At 45.3% G+C, this 25,020-nt stretch overlaps 1 protein-coding gene and 1 non-coding gene across 4 annotated transcripts in view; one reads left to right on the top strand and one right to left on the bottom strand.

Annotated features, from left to right (window-relative positions):
- The window catches only part of Crtac1 (cartilage acidic protein 1), a 134,414-nt gene that overhangs the window by 77,790 nt on the left and 31,604 nt on the right, over positions 1-25,020 (bottom strand). The gene's annotated exons all lie outside the window — the stretch shown is intronic.
- Trnaa-agc (transfer RNA alanine (anticodon AGC)) lies at positions 17,752-17,824 on the top strand. Its single transcript has one exon. It is a non-coding gene; the product is annotated as a tRNA-Ala (tRNA).

Genomic DNA, 25,020 nt, shown 5'->3' with positions numbered 1-25,020 from the left:
GCTCCGGGCTCATCTTGTGTATTTCCTGTCCCAGTCCTAAAACCAGACATTCTCTACAGAGCCCCAGTGCCTTTTATTAGAGAATGGTATTATAAACCAAGGTCTGGGGGCTAGATGTGTTTGTGGCTACTGGGGTCTCAGTTGCTTGTAGGGCCTCTGAGATCACAGAGCAAGGAAATACAGGTGTATTTATTAACCCATGCATATACACACATCCTAACGTTTCTGTAGGTGGCCATCTGGATCTACATTAAGCTAAATTTGAGTTCACACTGATGTCTCCAACTACTCCATTACCACACGATCATTCTATCCTAGGGGAGGCTGATTTCAAACATCAAAAAGAATTCCTCCAAGTTGGCACTGATTGCCTCTGGAGGTAGTTAAGTTCTCTGTCACTGACTATATTCAAGCGGACCGGTTATCTGTAAGGAGGAGAAAACCTGGTGGCAGAATTGGAAAAGTAAGTTCAATTGAGCAGTGTTCGAGGTCCCTCCCAGCCCTATAATTGTTGAGACAGAAATGCCGTAGAAGCAAAGGCACAGATGGGGCATATGTGGTTTTCCTGGGGGATTCATTGTCTTCCAGCTTGCAGAAGTCTGAGGTATTGGCAAGGAGAAAGAACTGGCATTTAGGACAAACAGAGGATGCACTATTCAACAGGTGGGAAATTTATGGCATTTGTAATCCGAAGAAGAGAAAATAGGCTTAAAATATAAATGAAGCGCCAACAGGTTTTAAATTCACAGATGACATAGTCAGAATGGATTATGAGAGGAGTCGGATGCTGGCTTGTGGGAGGGACACTTGCCCAGGGTGTTGGCACCTCAGGGGTTAATCTTCCAGTCCCTTTAAGAGTCCTAAGTATAAGGATAATTCTTTGGGTTTTCCTGCAATAGCCCAAAGTCTAGTCAGGGCAAATGGGGCAGTTGAGGATCCAAGAGAAGCAAACAAGGAATTGACTGTCCTAAACACAAAGAGAAGCTGAGCGCCCAGGAAGGCAGTGCACCCCGGTTTTAGGGTGTGGGACGGCCACTCTCTGCAGGCAAGAGGATCCCTCTTTGCTAAAAGCTTCCTCATTGCTAAAGTCTTTGCCCAAAGGACCATCAATCACCTCTGGAGGAAAGAATACAGATGAAGGGCTGGAGAGACAATTCCTACACCAGCGAGTGCTCACTAAATATGCACGCTGTGGGGCCGTCCCCCGAGGATTTTGAGTCAGTACATCTGGAGATGAGCTCAGAGACTTATTTAAATCCTCTCCCTAGGTGATGCTGATACAGGACTTTCTCAACCACATATGGAACTCCAATGGGATTTTTGTGTGTGTGTGGTGGGGTGTACTGAGGATTGAACTCAGAGGCACTTAACCACTGAGCCACATCCCCAGCCCTGTTTTGTATTTTATTTAGAGACAGGGTCTCACTGAGTTGCTTAGTGCCTCACTTTTGCTGAGGCTGGCTTTGAACTCATGATCCTCCTGCCTCAGCCTCCTGAGCCACTGGGATTACAGGCCTATGCCATTGTACCTGGCTTCCAATGGGATCTTCATACAGGTGTTTGCCTAGGACACTCCCAGTTCATACTCATTGCCCTGGGTAACTATTAGAAGGTCCCCCCACCCCCACCATGTCAAAAGTGCCCTAGTGTAGGTGACAAATTATATGGTCACCCTTAGCACTGAGGTGTAGCAGGTAAGAAGCCACGTGTTGGTGGGCACCCTTTCTGGCTCAGCATGCCTATTCCATCCCAGCTCTAATCTGAGAGCACATTCACCATCAAAAGTGAAGGTTCTGTCGGGGGGGTGACTGGGGTTGTGGCTCAGTGGTAGAGCGCTTGCCTTGCATACGTGAGGCCCTGGGTCCTTAGCACCACATAAAAATAAATAAATAGACAACAACAACAAAAAAGATATTGTGTCCATTAAAAAAAAAAAGAAATTTTAAAAAAGTGAATGTTCTCAGCTGGGGCAGGAGAAGGTTCTGGAATTCCTGGGTTCAGGTTGACTTGGGGGCAGCGGGAAAAAACTGACAAAGCTTCCCAGGTATTTAGATGTTCCTCCCTGTCCCAGCCCCTTAATAATCACGACTTAAAAGAAGCAGCTGGCAGATAGGGCAGGGCTGCCCTCCCGGCCCCGAGCCTCCCCGTGGGCCCTGTGCCCTTCCTTTCTCTTTATCCTCCTCTCTTTCTCCCAAGTCTGCATTTTCCCCTGCTAAAATCAAAGGGCTGCCAATGTGCTTCTCCCCGTTGATGATGAGTCTTGAGATTAAAGAGTTAGCTGATCTTTGGTCAAACGTAACCATGGAAATCTGAGACATTAACCATTGCCTGCTGGGGACCTCTGATGGAAGCTCTCAGATTCTCTCCGCTCAGGGGAGATGGGATAAACCACGGTGACCCCCACCAAGCCATTGATGTGAGACACAGGTCGGATCAAGTCTGTTCTCCCTGCCCATGCGCACTCCTAGGCTGGCACCCCTCACAGAGCCCCAAATGTCAACGGGCCTACGTCTCTCCTGATGTAGGCAGCAGCAGGCCCCGTGTGGGGGCCTCTCCACTCTCTTCCACCCATGCTCACTCCTGAGTGACCTCACACGGTATCAGGGCTTTAAATACCATCTCTACGCTGACAACTCCCAAATTTATACCTCTACCCCAGACCTCCTCCCTGAACTCCAGACTCATATATCCAACTGCCTACTCGACATTGCTCTTGAATGTTTAATGGACGTTTCAAACTTAACTTGTCAAAAACTGAGCTCCCAATCGCCCCTCTGGATCTTACTCCCGCTGTCTTTCCTTCTCGGTGTCTGAATTCCAGGTGCTCAGGCCCAAGGCTTGCAGTCCTCCCCCTGTCACACCCACATCCAATCCGCCAGCAGACCCTACTGGTCCTGCCGTCCAGTGCAGACGATACCGGTCATTTCCCACGTAGTCTGAGCCCCATCTTCCATTTGGATCCCCGTGAGGATGTCCCTCCAGTTCTCTCTACTTCCCATCTTTCCTTCCTTCCGTCTATTTTCAACCTGAAAGGCAGAGCAACGCTTTCAAAGTGTGAGTCACAACGCATCACCCCCCTGGCTCAAAATCCCTCTCTGAACGGCCTTCCTGGGCCTCCAAAAAAGAAGCCAAAGTCGGAACTGCATCCTGCTAGGGTTTGAATATGTTGGTCCCCCCTGAAAGTCACGCTGAAATTGACTTCCTTTGTGGTGGCAATGGGAGGTGGGGCTGGGAGAGGTGATTAGGTCCCTAAGAGGGATTAAGGCCTTTCTCATGGGCCTGGATTAGTTACCAGGAGAACTGCTGTTATGAAGCCAGACTGACCCTCGTGTTTTGCTTCTACATGCACAAGAATGTGCGCTTCTCTTTCTGTCATGAGTTGAAGCAGCATGTGGCCCTCACCAAATGAGGCTGCCTGGTTTGGGACTTCCCAGCCTCCAGAACCGTGAACCAAAATGAACCTCTTTTTTTTTTCTTCTTCTCCTCCTCTTTTTGCCCTGGCAATGGGCATTTTCCCACTGAGCTACATCCCCAGTTCTCCCCAGTCCTTTTCTTTTTCTTTTTGAGACCAAGTCTGGCTAAGTGGCCTGGTCTGGCCTTGAACTTGCCGTCCACCTCCTTCAGCTTCCTGAGTCACTGGGATTACAGGCCAGCATGCCTGGTGGAATCTCTTTTCTTTATAAATTATCCAGTCTCAGATATTCTGTGATAGCAACAAAAAATGGGCAAGACACAGCCCGTAGGGCCAACATGATCTCTGGCTCTGATTACACAGAGACTTTGTGTTGTTTAATATGTCTCTCCTTCACTAGGATATAAACTCCATGAGGGTCAGAGATTTTTGCCTGGTGGTTTTCAGTTTCATCTCTAAGGAGTGCATATAAAGTAATAAGTGAAACACTACCTCTTTAATAGGAAAATGATCACAGGACATAAAAAGACAATTTACAAAGAGGAAACACACTCCAGCTAATGAAGATATACTAAAAAAGTTCACCTTCATTAAGAACGCTCAAAGAAATGCATATTAAAAAAATGACACACCATATTTCTAGTATCAGGGTAAGAAAAATAAACCAAATAATAATATCCAATGCTGACATGCACACTTTTGCACTGACAGAGGTAATGTAAAGTAGTGTAAAACACTTTGTAAAAATGTTTTTGGAAAGCAATTTGGTGATATGTCTGAAACTTTTCCTGCCCTTTTGACTGGATGACTATGAATCTATTCTAGAGAGCCCCAAATTCAGACAAAAATTTATATGCACACTGATGGATGAACAGATAAGCAAATATGGTGTCTACACACAATGGAATACTATTCAGCCTTAAAAAGGAAGGACATTCTGACACATTTTACAACAAGGATCAACGTAGAGGACATTATGCCAAGTAAACTAAGTTAGTCACGAAAGGTCTATGATTCTATGATTCTAATTACCTGAGGTATCTAGAGTAGTAATTCACAGAGGAAGTGGAATGGCGCCACAGAGGGTGGGTGTAGGGGCATGGAGATTATTGGTGCCAAGCTTTAGATTGGAAAGATGAAGAGAATTCTGTGGATGGGTGGTGTAATGGCTGTACAACAATGTGAATGTACTCCCTGCCACTGAACTGCACACTTATAAATGGCTCAGAAGGCAAACTTTACCTCATGAGTACTTCACTACAATTAAGTAAGCTACAGGACTGAACTCAGAGCTGCAGCTAAGTTCACCAACCATAACACATGTTTTTCAAAGATAGGTGAATGTACCACACCATTATTTACCTTGTGGTATACATATATCTCTGAGTAAAATATTAATAACAAAATACAAAGTATATGCACACCATTTTTCAATAAGGCACTATATATAGTAGTAAAGAAATCAATCTACTACCTACTGATGGGGAAATGGTTGTGTCACATTTTAAAATATTGATGAAGTGGAATATTATGCAGCCATCAAAACTATTTTGATAAGTACTTCTATAACCTGGAGCATGCTTGTGGTATAATTCTGAGTAAAGAAACAGTAAATAAACATTGATAAGAAGTCAAGTTTGGGGAAAAAAACCCCACATAGCCTTACTTCCTCAATTCCAAGGCACAGAGTTTTTCCCCTAAATGGGACACGCTTCATCCTCTCTTATAAGAAGCTTTGTGTTAAGTATAATTGCACATTCCTAGTGACATAAAAAATAATGATGTGCTCCCAAATGAGGGTGTCTTAGATTTGATGAACTAGTTTTTTTAAAAAAAGACTAAAAGGAGTAATATGCCAAAATATTAACAGTAATTATGGATCTGTGTTTCTTTTTACTTTTCCATATTTTCAAGAAATTTCTATAATGAGCTTGCATTACTTTTAGAATCAGGAAAAAAATAGTATGTTAAAAATCTCTCTTCAGTGACTGTTCACTGCCTGACAGGATAAAGTGCCAGCTCCTCAGCGCCGTACCCTCCAGCTCCTGCCTCACTTTTGCATGTTCTCTCTTCCTACTGTCTCTTCACACAGTCCACACTCCAACAAATCATTTCTGGGCCTCCACAGCATGGTCTCCTCTGCCTCCATCCCTGGGAAAACGGCTCTTCTTCCTGCCTGGTATGCCCTCCCCTGGCCTCCCTTGCTGCCTGGTGAATCCTTGGGCTCTGCTGTGAAAATGTCCTGTTTCCTTCCCACCCAGAGAGGAGCCAGCGGTCCATCCGGCATCAGATTTTGAAGCAGGCTCTATACTTCCAGTCCCCACCATTTGCCTTGAGGTCTCACCTTGAATATCCAACTCCCTTCTTTCTCCACAAGAAAACTTTTCTTGCACATTATCAATGCCTACTTGCTGATTCCTAATTCTAATGCACATTTTTCAGCCCTTATGTTTTCTGAGCTTTACTAGGCATCTGATGGGCAGCTTCCTCCATTCTCAATCCCTTTCAGTCGGCTGCCTTAGTGACAGCTTTTCTAGAACGTTCTCTGTGTAATGTCTCCTTCCTAACCAATGCCACTGAATCTTCCTTAGATAGCCATTAAAAATGCCAGACCCCAGCCTGCCTGCCTTGGCCTCCTGGTTCTCATTTGAAGGTCAACAGGTCTGTGGACAGATCCTAGAGGTTCCTGAATCTTCCAATACTGTCTGCAGAAGTCTGTCATTAAGGGAGGGTGCACGCTGCCTGGAGAGACAGCCACAGCCATGCTTTACTCATCTCCTAAAAAGATCCCACAACCAGAACAACGACAAAGAAAAGGTTAAAAATGACTGCCCTATGACCTCCCCACTTTGGATTTTTAAGATAAAATATAAAACATCACTGATATTTTTAACCTCCTCTCAAAGAACTTCTAAACCAGGGGCCCTGCGGGCTGTGTGGGAGATGTTTTCGCAGGGGGAGGCGTCTCTCTAAGTCACAACTCAGCGGGCTCAGCCTGCACGGGGGAGAAAGGGAAGCTGTGCCCCGTGTGGCAGGGAGGACCGCGTGGAGCCAGAAGCTGCCGTGGAACCAGGATCCCAGCGCTGCGAGGCCGCCGGCCTCCCCTGCTGCGGAACAGGCGACTAACTTTGTTGTACATTTCTGATCACAACAGTGAAGTCTGGCGCTTCCCCCAGCTCAGCACCTCGGGTTACTGCTCAGGCAGAGAGGTCATCTGCTTACAACTCAGGGGAAAAAGAAAATCAGACCACATGGCTTCGAGCTTGGGAGTAGAAGGCTGTCTCCCAGCCTTGGCAAGCCGACCCCTTTCAACAACTCTCCAATTTCCTCCAAAATAAAAGAAAAAAAAAATATTAATCTGGGGTGGGGGAGAAATCGCTTTGGTACAAATTGTTTTCTTCTCCGCGTCTCCAGAGCTGTTTAACTCCTTGAAGATAGAAAATGGATTTCATCTCTAATCCCCCGGAGTCCCCCCACCCCCGCCCCCCCTGCTTCGCCCCTCTCCCTCCTCTCGGGGTCACCCCTGCCTCTGCCGGAGCGGCGGCTGGACCCCCGTTTGGGATCGGGGAGGGCGAGCTGGATCCTAAGGCCAGCGTTTCTGCTCCCTGCTCAGAGATAGGAAAAAAAGACCCTTTTCTTCTGCTTGATATATTTAGTAACGACCTTAAAGAGTCTGCGAGGCTGAATGAATTGGTGCATCTCGCTGCATTGGAAGCAGCTGCCACGGCGCAGACTGGAGGAGGGAGAGACTGGAGGGAAGGGGGGAAGGCGGCGGGCGGAGGCGCAGGGGAGAGGGGAGCGGGGCTGAGCCGAGGGGGGACGTGGAGACGGCGGGAGGAGGCCGAGAGGATGCGCGGGAAGCGCGGGCCGGCCGCGGGGCGCAGAGCCCCCGGCTGTCTGGGCGGCGGCGGCCGGGATCGATGCCCGGGGACTGCGGAGGGTCAGCCCGGGAGGGGGGCGGTGGGGGCGGCGGTGGCCTGGGCGTACCGTTAAATCTGGCTAAATGGCAGCACTTAAGGGCCCCGTGAAGGAATCCAATTTGCTCACGAGGAACGTCTACAAATTTATATGTCGGCATTTAACACAAAACGCGCCTGGACCAATCCCAGGGTGGAGAGGGGCCTGGGGCCAGGCGGACAGACCGGCCTCCGCTCATCCTCCGCACAGAGGCCGGTCCCCCACCGCCTGCCTGCGGGCTGGAGGGTTCAGAAGACTTGGGACCTCTCCAAGGCCTATGCATGGAGGAGTGGGGGAGGGAGAAGGCTTACAGGCGCTTTTCTTTTTCTAAAGGGGAGGGAGAAGCCACTTGCCATCAAACAAGAGGCAGCCTTCACTCTGTCTGTACGTGGGTCCCTGTCAGAACTAAGCCCCCGCTCCTCTGGAGGCCAGGGGCTTGTTCCCATGGAGCCTTATCTCTGGTATAGTCCAAGATGGACTCTTTGGGGAATGACAAAGGTGCCCCATCCCTAAAGCCTGCCCAGCCTCACACAGCGCAGGGCTGGGGAGCACCACCCCCACCCCACCCCCAACCCTAATGTGGCCTTCCCCTCTGCACCAAGCACTTCTCCCACCTCTCCCCCGTGAGCAAGGGAAGGGGTGCACACCTGGCACAGCTCCCTCCTGGGCCCGCAGGTGAGGCACCACCTCGCTGCCTCTTAAGGCAGTCTCCAGCCATGAAGTCAAGGAAGACAGAGGAGCCATTTCCCTGTGCGTGCCCCTCTACACCAACTACAACTTATATCCTAGGGCCCCTGAAGGGGCCATAGATAGGAGCCCAAAGCCCTAGCAGAAGAGAGATGGGCTTCGCTGGCTTCTGAGGACTCTGAAGACTCTCCAGGGTGGGGAGCTGCAGCCTGGAGAGGGGGTTCTTGGCTTTCCAGAGTGCAGGGAGGCAGCCTGCTGCAGCTTGCTCTCATCCAGAGCTCCGCTGATTAGGTGGCTCAAAAGCCCCTTGCGAGGAATAAACAAACATCTTCAGAAGGTCCTCAGTGCTTACTCTGCTTCTAACAAAGCTCAACAGAGTTGATTAGTGATTTAAACATGAGGGTAATAAAAAAAATAAAAAGGAAAACCAAATGTCTTGAACACAGAGGCAAAAGAGTGTCGTATTTAACAGCTGGAACTCTGGCTCCAGGCTTCCTATGGACTCATAGTTGACCTAGGGCAGGTTACCTGGCCTTGTTGGGCTTCACCGGTACTGTGGGGATACATAAGAAGCCACCTTGCAAGATAAAGAGATGATCAAATGAGCTAACTCATGTGAAGCACTTAGGACAGCATCTGATGCGTGGGAAGAACTTAATACTCGGTAGTGATTGTTAGTGTCACTAAAAATTCTCATCGCCTGGTTGAAATGCTATCTCTTCTGTGGGGAAATCCAGATTCATTGCCACCCTTCCAGGAGATTGTTCCAGACTTCTCCAGTTAGAACTAATCTCTTCTCCCACCCCACTCCCAAACACACTTTCACCCTGCCTCTAATTGAGAGTTTATCACATTCTGTTCTGTGTACCAGATATCTGTGGATGTTGTCTATGGGCTCAACTATAACAGATTGCAGTCCTCTTGAACATAGGACTGCACCTTATATGTCTTTGTTTCTCCCAGAGAGATTGTCAAAGTTCCTTCCTACAGCTCAATAAGTGTTTGTTGAATTGAATAAAATGTAGACGGATACAGGCCAGCTCAGTCATTTTTGTTAATTTAGACCCAGGGATCATCTCATCGAAAGGTACAGAGTAGATATTCCCTCAGTGCCACGAGACTTTGCTGGACCTTCCAGATATCATAGGAAAAGTGAGAATATTTGCCAAGTGTTTCTGCGCAGCCAGTATTCACATGCTGTTTACTGCCAAATTAAAATTGGGTTTGCCTGGAATAGATGGGTAACTTCTGAACAGCTGGACCGGGGCGGGGGGGGGGGGGGGCTGATAGCTAAGAGGGCCCAGGGTAATTGACAAAGGGCCTCTGCTTGGGCATCTTTTGTGACAGGTTCTCTAAGTCCTTTGGCAAGCTGCTCATCATGACAGGAACTACGGTGTGATGTCTAGAATACCCTGATCTGGGAGCAGAGAAGCAGCTACAGGGATCCTGTATGGCACAAGAGCAAGAGAGGAGCAAGGCCAGGGGGGAGCTGTAACCGCATCTCCGCAGGGCTTTATAGGACTGGCTGTGCTCACCCAATGGGACACCGCATTGTGAAAGTTCCCCCAAACAAGTCATGTCGGTCATTCCCCTCTTTGGGTAACAGTGGCTAGTGCAATGACACTCCTGCTGTTAAAAAGAAAGCCAGCTCTTTATAACCTATGCTGATTTTATTCCCCGCCTGGGATAATCTTAATGGCAACTCTACAGGGTCCCAATCCAAACTGGAGCCTGGGGAGTCAGTGTAGGGAGGGACATTAGCTCTGAGACCCTGAGAAGAACAAGATCTGGTTAGCAAGGAACCTGAAGGCAGCCGGACCATCCTTGGAAACATAACGAAGAAGAGAAACGTTGGTTTTATGGAGTTGGTTTTTGCTATCAAAACTGAAGCCTAAAATAACTCAACAAGTTCCCTATTGGAATTGATGAGCACCTCCCGAGCGTAAATCAGAGTGGCAGGGAACCAATATGCTGCGATCATCAGTATGTATGGCCTGACCTGAGACTGCGCCTAAGACAAAGGAGGGATTTTACACCAGCAGCGGGGCCTTTCCACTGTGCCTGAGGCGGGGGGTAGGGGTGGGGGGGTCCCTGCTGCCTCTTCCCAGAGCTTTTTATCAGTGTCTGAATGGACTTCAACCTTAGACACTAGATTGCTCGCTAGGGTTGCGGTGTGTGTGTGTGTCTGTGTGTGAGGGGGTAATTCTAAGGATATAATCTAGCTGGTCAAATAGCCAGAATATGTAACAAAACCCACCCCCAGCTCAATTCTGACCAAATGGCCATGGTCAGCATCCATGATGACCTAAGACCTTGCTACTCAAAGTGTGGTCCACAGACCAGTAGGCTTGACGTCATCTGGTAGTCTGACAGAAATTCAGAGTCCCAGGCCCTGCCCCAGACATGCCAAGTGAGAATCTGCCTTTTAACCAGGCACCCAGTGATTTGTGTGCATGTGAATACTGCCAGAGCTCTATTGCTGACTGCCCTGCCTCCTTGGGACTGCCCCTCTGCCCCTCGGTATCTGGGCTTTTTTTCATACCCAAAGCAGCATCTTCTACTGGGCCGTCTAATTGCTAGAGGCAAATGCATCACTATAAGAGCTCTGGAACTTGGCAGGAAGTTTGATTGGATAAAGAAACTCACGATTACTCATAATCCAAAATGAGGATGAATACCCTCTTTCCTCTGACATCATGAGGCTCCAATAAGCTAACGGATGTAAAAAACTTTATGGTGCTGGGGAATACGTGATTATTATGCACAGATCAACCTCGGCCTGCTTTCTGATCCTCACACGCCCCAAACTCATTCCTGCCCCAGGAATTTTTTTCACAAGCCACTCCCTCTGCCCTTTGACTTGATCATTTCCTCAATGCCCTCATTATTCTTAAGAATCCAAAAGGAACAGCTTTTTTAAAAAAATATTTTTGAGTTGTCAATGAACCTTTGATTTTATTTTTATTTTTTTATATGCAGTGCTGAGAATAGAACCCAGTGCTTCACACATGCTAGCTAGACAAGTGCTCTACTACTGAGCCACAACCCCAGCCCTGCAACAGTCTTGATAGGAGGCCTCTTCTCCCAGGTCCTTGAAAGATTAGCTTGTTTTGTCATTCAAGTCTCAGCTCCAACATCCTCCCTGCAGAAGGGCCCTCCTGCTCTTCCCACTCCAAAGCTTCACCCTCTATTCTTCACCCTGGTTTGCTTTCTTTATGTCACCTACCATTTTCTGAAATTACCTTGCTTTCTGCATGTTTGGTGTTCCTTACCAGAGCTCGGTGAAGATAAGAATCTGATCTGACGAGCCTACTATACTTCCATCCACAGGAACACTGCCTGGCTCTGAACTGCATCCCATGCACTTTGTTGGAAGATTTGATGAATTAGCACCAGGGTCTGGAGTGTGTGTAATAACCCGTGATTGAGGAAAAAGTGGGGGTGGTCCTCCTCATTTGCATGAATCCCTCAATGGTGTCTCCTGCAAATGTCATGATCAAAAGGTCTACCATGCAACTGAGAGCTCCCCCAGAGAGATTCTTCCAAAGCACATTCACCGGCAGCATCATCCCACCCTAGCACTGCCTTGTCAGAAACCAAGGGGATAGGTCCTGCCATCTGTTTTGACAAAAATCTCTATGTGTTTTTCATGCACTCTGAAGCATGAGAGCCACTGTGGCCAGGGAACAAGAGAATCCCCGCTTTGTCCAAGCTCTGGCCTATGCAGCACCTTCATGCCTTCAGTTTTTAATGTTCACTCAGGAACTGGGTAGTGAATGGCCCAAAGGACTCTGTCACCTGCTGGCTATTTGTTTTTTCTTCTAGCCTCTCCATGCCTCCTCCAACCACAGGGCTAGAAGTAGGAGATGGTTGGCCAGAACCGAGTGATTCTTCTTTTACTAGTGTTTTTGTAGAGTAAGTCAGGCTGATTTAATTTTAATCAGCTGAGGCAGCAGAGCATCGGTTCTCAGTCCTGGCTGCACTTTAGAATCACCTGGAGAGCTTGAAGACACTGAGGCCTGGGTCCTACCCCAGGCGGATTGGATCTGAATGTCTGAGGACGGAGCCAAGTACCAGTATTTTTTTTTTTAAGTGCTCCCAGATGATTTTATCCCACAGCCTGGGCTAAGAACCACTGCAGTGTTGTCAAATAGCCACTCTCCATGCTTGCCTGATGATAAGAACCACCAGGGGCTCTTTTTAAAAATTACCATTCCCAGGTCCTTCCCCAGGCCTCATCTGTCAAACAGATGAGGATGCTTGTTGAGAGTTTGATGATAAGATTCATGTGAAGTGCTTAGCATGATGCCAAGCACAGAGTAGGACTTGGGGACTGCTTCTAGCCACCCCTACCCCTCATATAAGGTGGGTTCTGGGAAGCTGTCTCTAGTAACACACTTGCTTGTATTTCAGTTTGGGGCAGGAGTTTGAGTCCTGCTTCCTTGAAATCAGAGACCACAACTACCATTGCTTGTAAGCCTCCAGGTCTCCAATACTGTCAGCTATACTTCATATCTGTCCCTTGAAGGTGGGTTTCAGTCCCCCATCAGTAGTGCAATGTGAAGAAGTCCTGGGATTTCCTCCACAAAATGTTGTGACTGGGTTCTTAAGAATAACCAGGGGATGAAGGAAGTGAACAACCCACAGAAGCAAACCAGACTGAAGTTGAAGACACCTTAGATCCTGTGGTCCGCCCTCCTCATGCCACAACTAGGAAGTAGAATACTTTAAATTTCTAGCACATGATACCAATTTAAAGGGACAGAAATTGAGGCATTTATGTACTGGGGCAGAGGCTCAAAGAGACAAAAAAAGACCCCATGGACATGCCTAGTAGTCCCTCGACATTTTAAGACACAAAGACTTAAGTGCCACACATACATGGCAATGTGGCTGGCCCCCTTGTTATTCCTGGCGGAGGGCTGCTGAATAAGAACAAATCTGTCACTGTGCTCTGAAGGAGCATTTCAGAAACCTTCTCAATTAAGACAATTATTGAGGAACACATTTTCAACTCCATGCTGCAAAATCAGACAGAAGAACCTGCAGAATCCCTCTGATTCTTGACAAGGTGCAGAAAATCATCACGCAGCTGAAAAAACAAGGCCCCCTGAGCTAATGGAATTTCTGCTAAAATTTTCCAAATTAGGCAAAGAGAAACACAGAGTTGTTCTCCCTGTCCTCATCCTGAGGATCTGAAATGCTGAAAAAAAAAAAATTCTGGGGTGACCCTCTGGATGCTGTAATTATGATCATTAAAGGTTTTTCCCTATTATAGAAAAATATACTTTGTGCAAATTTAACAAAAATTAGGAAAAAAAAAACACCAGGAAAACCACAAATAAGCAAATAGGAATTACCTCTAAGTCGACCACGTAGAGTAACTTTTTAATACTTCCATGTATTTGTTTCTAGTCATTTTTCTGTGCACATTTACACGTTTCACCAAGTAGGGAACAGACTAGATAATGCTTTATATTATGCTTATTTCCCTTAGTTGAGATCATGAATACTTCCCTCCCATCCTTAAATATTCTTTGAAGATAATTTTTAATGACCACATACTATTTCATCATGTTGGTGTTCCATAATTTACCTAGCCATTTTGTTATTAATGGATATTAAAGTTGCTTCTTTTTCCCCCCCTCTTGCTGTTATAAAAAGGTGTGACGAATAGCCTGGTGCATAAATTTTTGACCATATATTTCTGATTATTTCTCTAGGTTAGAGTCACAGAAGTAGAAGTATAGAATCAAAAGGTTTGTATGTTTCTAAGGCTCTTGGTACCTTTTAACAAACTTCTTTCTGGAGTATTGAATGCCTACTAGCAGTTCCTGAAAATATCCACCTCCCCACATCTTTGCCAATGATGAGCAGCATAATTCGACTAAATTTTTTTTTCTGGTTTTGTAAGTGAAAACTAGAGACTGATTTCATGCTATTTTCTTGAAAATTCTTAGTTGAAGTTGTGTATTTTTTTTCCCCCTGTCTATGGGCCATTTGCATCTCTTGTGAATTACTGGTTGTTATTATTTTAGGATTCCATCTGTAAAGTGAAATTGCACATGCTACGTTATAGGAAATCCCTGCATGTGAGCTGCCTCCTTCCTGTACCTCCCTGTGCCTCTCAGTCATCTAGACTCAGGCTCATAAATGGCTACTTTCACCTCTTGCCAGTGGCAGGAAAAACTCAGAAACCATAATCCTATTCTTTTTTTTTTACCTTATCTGATTTCATGAAAGCTTCTGACTCACTCAAATGATAGCTCCTGTTGGAAGATGCTCATCCATACAGATGCCCACCAAAATGTGTCAACATTTATTTTCTCTACGATGCTTTATGGGCAGAAATCTTTGATAATGTATACATTGGCAGACCCTTCAAGGTCAACACAAAAGTCAAACAAGGTTGGGTTTCGTTCTGATGCTCTTTGACATTCCTTTTTCTGATGGTAAGTTATGTCACTAACCATCTTCCAGCAAGAAGTTAAATCAGTCGATGGACAGTAAATCTCTGCTGACTCTGAGGGAGAAGTAAAACCCACTCTGATCTAATCAAATCTAATCATCAAGCTCAAAAATGCTGCTGCTGCGGCTTTAATTTCAGTAACAGATCTTCACACAACTGTCAACATCATTACCAAAACACATCAGAAAATTGGATGAAAGCGCAACACGTAGACAATCATAATCCCCCGTCATCAATCTCTAACGGTCCCCAGTTGACAATTCAGATTAGGAGGTGAGCCTCTAGGGGACACGCTTTGTAAATCAACTTCACGAAAGAGTAACATTAACCCCAGAAACACCTCCATGGCGTGAACTCAGGCATCAGCCAATTGAGAATCAGGAATTAAAAAAGCGTCACGACATTTGAACAAAGTTTATGATCCAGCCTATTTGCTCTGGGAGGACGCAGCACAGATAACTAAGAGTCAAAGAAAGTGGGGAAGCTGTTGCTCATGGAATGTTTTCAAAACCACAGAGTAAGTGAAGAAACAACTTTTGACAAGCCAAAGTCAAGAGCATTGGGCACTGGTCACTTGGTAGCAATTCTTCTGGGTAAACCATGTGGGTCTTCAATTCTAGACTCTCAAGAGGAATCTTATTTTGTTAATGTGGTGACTGAGCATGCTCAAAAGAATGCAAAACAATGGTTTTGAGAATAAGCATCAAACAAAACATGCCAAGGGGGAATGGTGATGTCCTCCATGGGTTGGAAGTCCTTCAATTATCAGGGAAGCCACAGAGAGTTAAAGCTGGAAGGACCTTAGGAGCTATCTCACTCACACACACATACTTACTGAACACCTATGTTGTGTCAGGTACTGTGCCTACATGCATGGAAACAGGCTCAGAGAGGTTAAATAATTGGTCCAAGGTCAGACAGATAGTTAAAGCCAAGACATCTACTGAGAAACTAGCATTTCAATTTTTTATAACAAGAGATAGAAAAAGAATGTTTGACAGAAATGAGTTACAGAACAAATAAATAATCCAAGACTGTCTTGGAGCCTGCCAAAGTAGAGATTCTTCTTTCCCTCCTCTAGTTGGGCTGTGAGCTTTTGATCACAAAGAGATGGAAATTGCAAGACACCAAGAGGCAGAAGTCAGTTCTCAAAGTTTCACATTTCCTTTGTTTCCTTATCAGAAGACACACCAAGAACAACCACATTCTTCTGTCTGAAAGTGGGATTCCTCAATTGTTGGAACTGGTCCAGGACCTTGCATCTGGCAAGGATATGGGGGTGGATGACAATCATCCACTGTGTATGAGAGCTGCTGGGTGACCATACCAGGATGAAGGTGAGGTAGGATGTGTTCCACCCACTCAAATACTTCACTTTGTATTGTCCAAACTTATATATGCACCCGGCACACAACACACCATCCACACACACACACACACACACACACACATGCACACATTCTTATTTTGGAAAATTTAATGGCATATCTTTCCTCAGTCTAAGAGAAACTTTAAAAAGCAAGGAAGCATGCTGGGTACGGCTATGGCACATGCCTGTAATCCCAACAACTCGGGGAGGCTGAGGCAGGAGGATCACAGTTCTGAAGCCAGCCTCAGCAACTTAGCGAGACCCTGTCTCAAAATAAAATATAAAAAGGGCTAGGGATGTAGCTCAGTGGTTAAGCTCCCCTGTGTTCAATCATTAGTACCAATAAACACATAAATAAAAATAAGCAAGGGAACAGGATGGCCTACAAAAAGGGTTTTAAAGCATGGATTTGCTGTTGGACGTTACACGTTTCTTTAGATCTGCAGCCCGTCGTTGGGTGGAGGACATACTTCCTGCTTAAGAACGACAGACAATAGTCACAGCCTGTTGAACCTCATCTGCTTCCCATGTGATGAGGAAAATCTGTACATGGCCATGCCTGAGGGGTATGGAGGGGTTTTCAGGCTGCATGTAGGGATTTTTCAAAGAGTCTTTGAAAGGAAATCTAACTTTTAGGCTTGAGAACTTGTCTCTACCACAAAAGTCTATTAGATAATGAGATGGGCTCTTCAATAAATACACCAGAATATATCCATCCAAAGGAGCATCCCTCCCCTCTGGGCAGTCAGCAGAGACGCCAGATATTTACCCCAAGGCTGCCACCATTATTCCCAACACTTTGGGGCCTCCTTTGAGAATTTCCTTCACATTGATGCCACATTATTTGGCATAAGCACAATGGTAGCAGATTCTCATCCTGTGAGGCGGGATTTTTATTTTTGGAAACAGTCAAGAGGTTTATTGGCATTTGTAGCCAAGCCCAGTGAATAACCAGCTGATTGAGCTAGTAATGTTGTTCTGGGTCCAAACTGAAGCCTAGTTACAAGGTCCCATGTTCTTGTGTGGCATGGAAACAGGCTCCCAAGGTCATTTCAAATGAGGAGGCCCTGTACTGTTGGAGGATGGCAGCACTGCAGGACCAGGGACACAACCTTTCAGTAGCCCTTGGTGACAAGGACAGCAATAATTTGGGTGAGCGATGCTCACTGGGGTTCTTTGGTTGTAGACAATAGAAACAGACTCTGCCCAACTTAGGTGGATAAAAAATTTGCTCAGTAGGCTACAGGAGGGCTCCTTGGTTCAAAGGGGAAGCCAAAGGGCAGACTCAGAACAGGAAGCTCCAGAAGGATCCCAAACCCTCTGACAGCCTTGCTCAGGGGCAGCAGCGAAAATGACGCAATTCCAAACAAATTTCCCCTCCTTGCATTGTTCTGTCCAAAAGGGAAAGACTCCTGGGATCTTCCAGTTGGATGCCCAATTCTTGGCTCTACCCCCAGCATCTGATGGAAGAAACCCCAGGGATCCTTCTGGCTTCTGTAGAGTGAGGGCAGTATTCCTTGACTGCCTTTCTCCAAAACTGCCCATGTAAGCGGACAGCGGTGGAAAGAAGGGTGTGTCTTAGGAATAGGGAGTAAATGCTAGGTACACACACGTGCACACACTTGCACACACACACATGTATACACACACATACAAACAGATATGAACCACAGCTAAGTGCTGCTATTATTCTTATTGATATTGGACAATGTTAAGTATACCATACGCTTTGCACTCTTTGTCAACATTTTTCTCATGTTGTGAGTGAACACTGGCTTCATTAGCCATCTCCAATCCCATGAGCTGATAGAGTCTTTCCCTTTACCTTACAGCTCTTAAAATTATAGGATCTGGGCTGGGGATATAGCTCAGTTGGTAGAGTGCTTGCCTAGCATGCACAAGGCCCTGGGTTCAAACCCCAGCACCATCAAAATAAATAAATAAATAAATAAACAAACATTGATCTATGTCTACTCTATTGTCTCCAGGTAGAACCACACCCTGTCCTTTTCTCTCAGAGTATTCGTGAATCCGGGGAATTCTCAGTTCTTCTCCTCTTCCTCTTCGTGGGTGTGCCCACCATAGCCACATCTGACAGCTACACTGAGGCCATATTGTGCCATGGTCACTGTGGATGAACTAGGACATGGGTAACAATAGCCTTTGGTCATTTCAGAAGTGCACTTGCCTCTGCAACATGCCATGGCTCCCTGTATACATCAAAGTGCATACTCCCAAGAAATCCAGTCACCAGCAAGGGAAGCTACCCTCCAACCCCTGCATGCAGAGGAAAGGTCATGTCAGGCACTAAGGCCATTATTAACCTGCAAGGAGGCCCTGAGGCAGTAGGTAGGCCATATATCCCAGCCTGCCTGGCACTGGAATAGGAGATCTGTTTATGAACTTCCAAGAGCCCTGGGAAGTTCATTTGACTTCGGTGTTTCTGGCCAGCAAGAGACAGATGCATTTAGTTCATAGCCTCCTTATTGGGCTCTGTGAGACAAAGCACCAAAGAGGTCCACAAAAGCTGGCCTTAGGCCTCTAACATGCTGTTCATGGAGGCCGTGAGAGCTGTCAGAGCTACAGTACAGGAAGACCACTAGGGCTCTGGGAAGGAGGAAGTGCAAAGGGAAATGAGGCTGTGGATGGGAGGAGGTGATGCTCAGTGGGGTTCTTTGATTGTATGCAACCGAAACTGACTCTACCTAACTTACATGAAAGGAACTTGCCTGGCAGGCCACAGGGGAGCTCGCTGGTTCAAAGAGAAGGCTGAAGGACCCAGAGGAGGGCTGCTTGGGGTGAAATGCACTGAGGGCAGAGAGACTGGGTAACCAGCAGCCTGCCACCCACCATGCACAGGAGGGTGTAGGGTTTGGGCCCAAGACCCTCAGCAGGGGCCCTCACTTCTCTAAGCCTCAGTTTCCTAGTCTGTAAAATCAGGGTGAGATTTTCCTTTCATGATGTGATCTATCAGAGGTAATGTATGGAACATCCAGCCGGGCGTGTACCAGTGGCAGGCACCCAGCGAAGGGCAGCTCTTTCTTTTTGAGATGCTGACATTACATACAGCAGTGCTTTCTAGACTTTGAATTCAAGACATAGTAAAATTTCAAAACACAAACTTCTGAGCCCTCACACAGGATTGGCAGTGTTTTATTTTGCCAACTAAGGACCATACAAACAATATTGAACCAAACAAACAAAAAAAACCTCTGCCATCTATAATATAAACCATAAAAATACTTTATAACACACACACACAAAAGCAAAATGCACAAAACCTTAGAATTTAAAAAGTCAGTCCTTTAGATGGAATATTTTTAGTTTCGTGAAAAAAAAAATCACACGATTTTTGTCTAGTTAATCTTGCTACAACGTAAAAACAACTTCATTCCAGACTGGCAGCTCAGGGATGGGCATTTGGGAATCGGAGGCAGAGAGGAAAGGGTTTGGGCTTTGCAACCAAATAAGTCATGGTCACCTTCCAGCTCTGCCACTCACTAACTGCATGACCTTCAGGAAGAGATCTGCCTTTTCGGTCTCACTTTCCTCCTTTATAAACCAGAAACACTAGCACCTCTTTCATAAAGGAGAATATGTGTCAAGGGCAAAACATAGAGCTTGGTGCACAGTAGGTGTTCATTGAGTGCTAATGCCAGAGCCTCCCAAAGTCTGAGCGAGGATGAGGTCACTCCCAGATTTTGAGACTCTCAGTACCTGCTCCTCAACTTAGAATGGGGTTACAGTCTGATCCCCATCATAAGGTCGAGAACTCACAAGTCGCACCATTGTTAAGTCAAGAACTGTCTGTGGACTAAAAAATGAAGCAATGCCAAGACAGGAGTGCCAAAGTCATATAACTTCAAAATATTACTTTAGGAAGACACATTTGAAGCATATCCACACACAAATACAATGGCTGTGCCTATAGCCTCATAAATTTCACATCTGTGAAAGTGTCATTGAAGCCTGGTGGCCCCTCTGCTCCCCATGATAGATCCTGGCTGACTCCTTTCAAGGTATGGTTCTTACGCATGACACACCCCAAGCCACCAATTTTACTTGTCTGTCTTCTCCATTGTTCTTTCCCCCTGACCGGGGTTCACTGGAAACCTTGTTCCAGGTCTCTTTACTTCTGGTTTATAATTCTGAGCATGCAAATCTTAAGAAATGTAGCTGGTGTCTTCTTTGCATCGCTGGACCTCAATAGGTTTCAACAGGACTGAAATTGAGGGTTAGAAGGGAAGATAAATGGGTGTTGAAGTGGATAATTTCACCAGGGGATTCCAAGGCAACCAAGGAGAGGTAAGAGGACTGTGCCAGAGGCCCCTGTGGCTGGTAAAGGCGAGCCCACCCAAGGCTCTTGGAAATTGGCCCACAAGGTGTTCATGTGTCACAACGCATGTGGCATGCATGCACACACAGCAACTGTGTGCCCCCTGTTTCTCTACAGACATTAAAATCCCCTGCTTCTTTGTTTATTGCTCTCTCTCCCTTAGAATGGCAGCTCCAGGAGAGCAGAGACCGTGTATACCTCTGTTTTTAGTGCTGAATCCAGGACTGGGCAAACAGCAGGTGCTCGACAAACGCTTGCTGAATGAGTGGCTGCATCATGATTGAGTGTCCGCTGAGCGCTCTTCCTTCTTGGATCTAGGAACAGAACCCCTTACGTGGTGGGTGTCAATCCTTCCTTTTCCCTGGCTGAACAGTTTCCTTGAACCACGGGGATGGGCATGTGGCCACCCAGAATCCTTTTCTTGTAATTGGAACTTTCTCTGGTGGTTGGGTTGGGAAGATTTATGCCTAGGATTGCTGGCAGTTTTGGTACCAGACTCACAAAGATACTCTGAAATAATTAAGCTGACAGGTCGAGATACATATAGAGATGAGAAGCACAAGCACAGAGAGAGGGATCCCGGCCGTGTTCGGTCTCTGGCTCCTGCCAGTCCTGACGTCCCCCTGCTGCCCCTCTGCCTGCTTTCTCAAGGCTCAGCTGATCAGGTCTTCTTGGATTACATAAGTTGCCCCTGTGGACCTCCACTACAGCCGTGTGTGTGTGTGTGTGTGTGTATGGTGGGGGTGGGGGTGGGTAGTATAGCCATAAATTAGTTTCTATTGCAATCCAGTTTTAAAAGATGATAATTGACCAGAAAGTAGCAGTCAGATTTTTGCTGACAGATTTTGCTGAAAGATCTTATAGATAGATGCAGCGTGGAACAGTAAGAAGTGATGATGCTGGTGTAGTGGCGGCAGCTACAGCTGAGTACTTTCCGTGTGTCAAACACAAGCCCAAGCATTTTGTGTGCATTAATTTAAGTGCTGTGATGGTTAGTTTTGTGTCACCTTGAGTAGGTCACAAAGTGCCCAGATTAAACATTGTGAAGGCACTTCCTGATGAGATTAGCATTCGATTCTGTGGATTTAGAACAGCAGATCATCCTCCTCAGGGTAGGTGCAAATCTTCCCATCCACTGAGGGCCTGCATAGAACTAAAGGCAGGGGAAGGTGGAATCCGCCCCGTATTTCCTGCCTCTCTGCTGAGTTGGGACATCCCATTTTATCTTCTCCTGCCCTTGGACTAGGATTTACACCATCAGTTTCTCTGGTTCTCAGGCCTTCAGACCTGGCTTTCCTAGGTCTCCCAACTTATAGACAGATGTGGGACTTCTCAGCTTCCATAATCAACCAATATCTCTCTCTCTCTCTCTCTCTCTCTCTCACTCTCTCTCTCTCTCCCTCTCTTTCATTCCATTGGTAAACCCTAATACAGCTGCTATCCCAGGGGTATAAGCTAGACGGAGAAGGAGCTAGTTTCCACAGGTTTGTGACTTCATAATTTCCCTTCTACATCTTGTGTATGGTTCTTTTTTTCTTTTCTCATTCCTTTGTTCTCTCATCCTTTTCCTCTTAAGTTTCTCACTCTCTTCTTTCAATGACCCTTCTCTGGCTACTTTTAATCCCATTTTCATGGCAGTCCATAAGGATATAATATATTTTAAGACCCTGGTTTTCGACTCTTTTCTCAGATGCCTTATAATAACTCTGTGACCTCTAGGTTGGCATTCACTACTTCAAAATATATAGGAGAACCCATACAGCCGCCCTCTTACTGCTATCTGCTTGGTTTGTTACAATATAGGAAGGCTTATAAATGCTATTTCCGAGCTCCTTTCTGCTCACCCTCTGCCTTGAGGCTACTAATTTCTTCTGAAATGTGGTCTTTTTGTCCCTTCTTCAATACGTTTAATTATTTAAGAAGGCATGAACTATGATACTTACATTTTATATATCACCTCTTGATTATTCAGGAGCTGATTAATTCATGGATGGCCCAAGTCATGTCCTTCTTCCTACCCCCATTTTGTTTTAGCATTCCACTTCTTATCAGCCTTTTTTTAAAAAGTAAAAATGGACAGTCGGAATGAGAAAGGATCCTGGTTACAAATTATGAATTCCGATGGAAGATTTGGTTGAAGGAAGGTAAAATTATTTCCCAAAGTAAGAATTTCTTTAATTCATCAGGCATATCGATTCTCTCCGAGCTCGGTGAAGGCAGGAGTTGTACTCATTCACTACTAACCTCCAGGGCTCAGCAAGGTGCCTGGCACAGGGTAGCTTAATACAAAATATTGTTAAATGAATGAGTAAGAGTTGACTAATATAATAAGGGTAAATAAACTTTCTTCTAGGTGGGGGCATTGATTCATAAGAAACTAATAAAATTCAAGATAACTTATTTTACGGTTGCATGTCTATTGATAACACAGAATAAGAATGTTTAAATGGCTGTGTTAAAAATTAACAACAGAGGATATATAGTTCTAATTAAAGAAACAAAAAAAGTATATAACGCCATATTATCTGATTGCTAGAAGAAGGGATAGAGAGACACAGAGGTTTCTAAGATAAGAGTTGGTCCAGGAAAACTCCTCCTGTTGTATTAGGTATTAAATACACATAATCACCCTCAACACACTAGCAATTGAGCACTTAGCACATGTCCAGTACTATATGAAGCAATTTGAATACCTATCTCCTTTGTCTTCACCATGGCTTAGAAAGTATCTTATTGGATAGGGCTGGGTTGTAGCTCCGTGGTAGAGTGCTTGCCTTGTATGTTTGAGGCCCTGGGTTCGATCCTCAGCACCACATAAGGATAAATAAATAAAAATAAAGACAGTGTGTCCACCTACAACTAAAAAATATATTTTAAAAAAAGAAAATATCTTATTGGATAGTCATCAGAAAGTTACCACCTCAGCCGGGCACGGTGGTGCACACCTGAAATCCCAATGGCTCAGGAGGCTGAGGCAGGATGATCTTGAGATCAAAGCCAGCTTCAGCAAAAGTGAAGCACTAAGCAACTCGGTGAGACCCTGTCTCTAAATAAAATACAAAATAGGGCTGAGAGTATGGCTCAGTGGTCAAGTGCCCCTGAGTTCAAGCCTTGGTGCCCCCAACTCCCCAAAAAAGAAACTTATCACGTTCCTTGAAAACTCCTTTAGCTACCCTGATTTTTGAACCAAGAATGAACTTGTCTTCTTTTTACTTCTTAGCTTTTAAATTAAAGATTTATTTTCCTATGAAATGTTAGAGGTGTTTGAAAGATTGACTTAGATTTTAGATATGCCCTTGGAAACTTTGAGATATCTGTTATTTCACTAGCACTTGCCTTTTGAAGTTAATGAATTGTCTGGAAAGAAAACTTTTATAATGAGACTTGCCATACTTTTCAAAGTCCTCCTAACTCACGGAAGCATATGGTTTGCACGTAGAGAAGCAGCAGGGTAAAGGACAGGTTCTCTAGACCTGTTCTGTGGCTCTGGTGCTGTCCTGTGACGTGGAGCAACGGCTGATGGGAATTAGAAGAGGGATCCCTGATGCAGCCACGTCTTCCCAGAATAGGGGAGCAACGTGAAAACATCTGGAAGAACTGAAATTATGGCCCATCTTATTTGGAGAGGTTGGAGGAAAATGGCTAGCTAACTCCCTCCTCCCCCTTCTTTCATACTTTGCTGTAGCTTGGAGTGAAGGATAAGGATAACAGGTTACTGATAGAAAATATATATATTTAAAAAAAAACAAGTATAATTATGGAAAACATTATGGAAGTTCCTCAAAAATTTAAAAATATAACCGCCATATGATCCAGTAATCCCATAGTGGGTATGCATCCAAAGGAAATGAAGTCAGTATGTTGAAGAGACATCTGCACGCCCATGTTCACAGCAGCGCCACTCACAATACCCAAGAAATGAACCCAAGTGTCCACCAATAGAATGAACGGATAAAGAAAATGTGGGATGTAGATGCAATGAAATATTATTATCCAGCCTGAAAATCCTGTCATTTGTGACAACATGAATGGACCTTGAGGACCTTATGCTGATTGAAATACTGCATGATCTCACTGTTATGTGGAATCTAAAAATGTCAAACTCAGACAAGCAGAGACTAGAACAGTGGTTACCAGGTGCTGGGGTGAGGGGAGCTGGGGAGATGATGGTCAAAGGATACAAAGTTTTAGTTACACAGGAGGAGTAAGTTCAAGAGATCTATTGTACGGCAGGATGACTGCAGTTCCTAACAATGTATTGTGTTCTTGAAAATCTCTAAGAGCATAGATTTTAAGTGACTTCACCACACGCCAAAAATAAGCAAGTGAAGTAATGCATATGTTAATTAGCTCAGTTTAGACATTCCACAATGGATACATATTTCAAAACATCATGTTGTGCATGAAAAATATATACGGTTTTAAAATTTCAATTAAAAACAGAAACAAGGCTGTTGTTTGTACAACCAGTTGGTGGTGCATTGGGGGGAACTGCACTGCTTCTCTGAGTTGTTAGGCAGGAGCCAGGAAGAACCAGGACTGAGGCTCAATGATGTTGTCAGTCCCTTAGGACTATTCAGTCAACAAATAATTATTGTGACTTAATGAAAGGGAAATGAACACAGGGACCTCGGCTGCAATTGTAAAAGATCAAACTCGAGACATCATAGAGAAATTCCATAGTGGGAAGAAAAAGTCACATTACTACAACTTCAGATGAAATTTAGTGTTTATAAGAAACTGGAATATTCATTGGGGACACAGCTCTGATAAGGGTACTGAACATGGGT

Source organism: Marmota flaviventris, chromosome 4, assembly GCF_047511675.1.
Source record: "Marmota flaviventris isolate mMarFla1 chromosome 4, mMarFla1.hap1, whole genome shotgun sequence".
Taxonomy (NCBI): Eukaryota; Metazoa; Chordata; class Mammalia; order Rodentia; family Sciuridae; genus Marmota; species Marmota flaviventris.
Note: the sequence above shows the minus strand (reverse complement) of the source record. Positions and strands in the feature narration are given on the sequence as shown.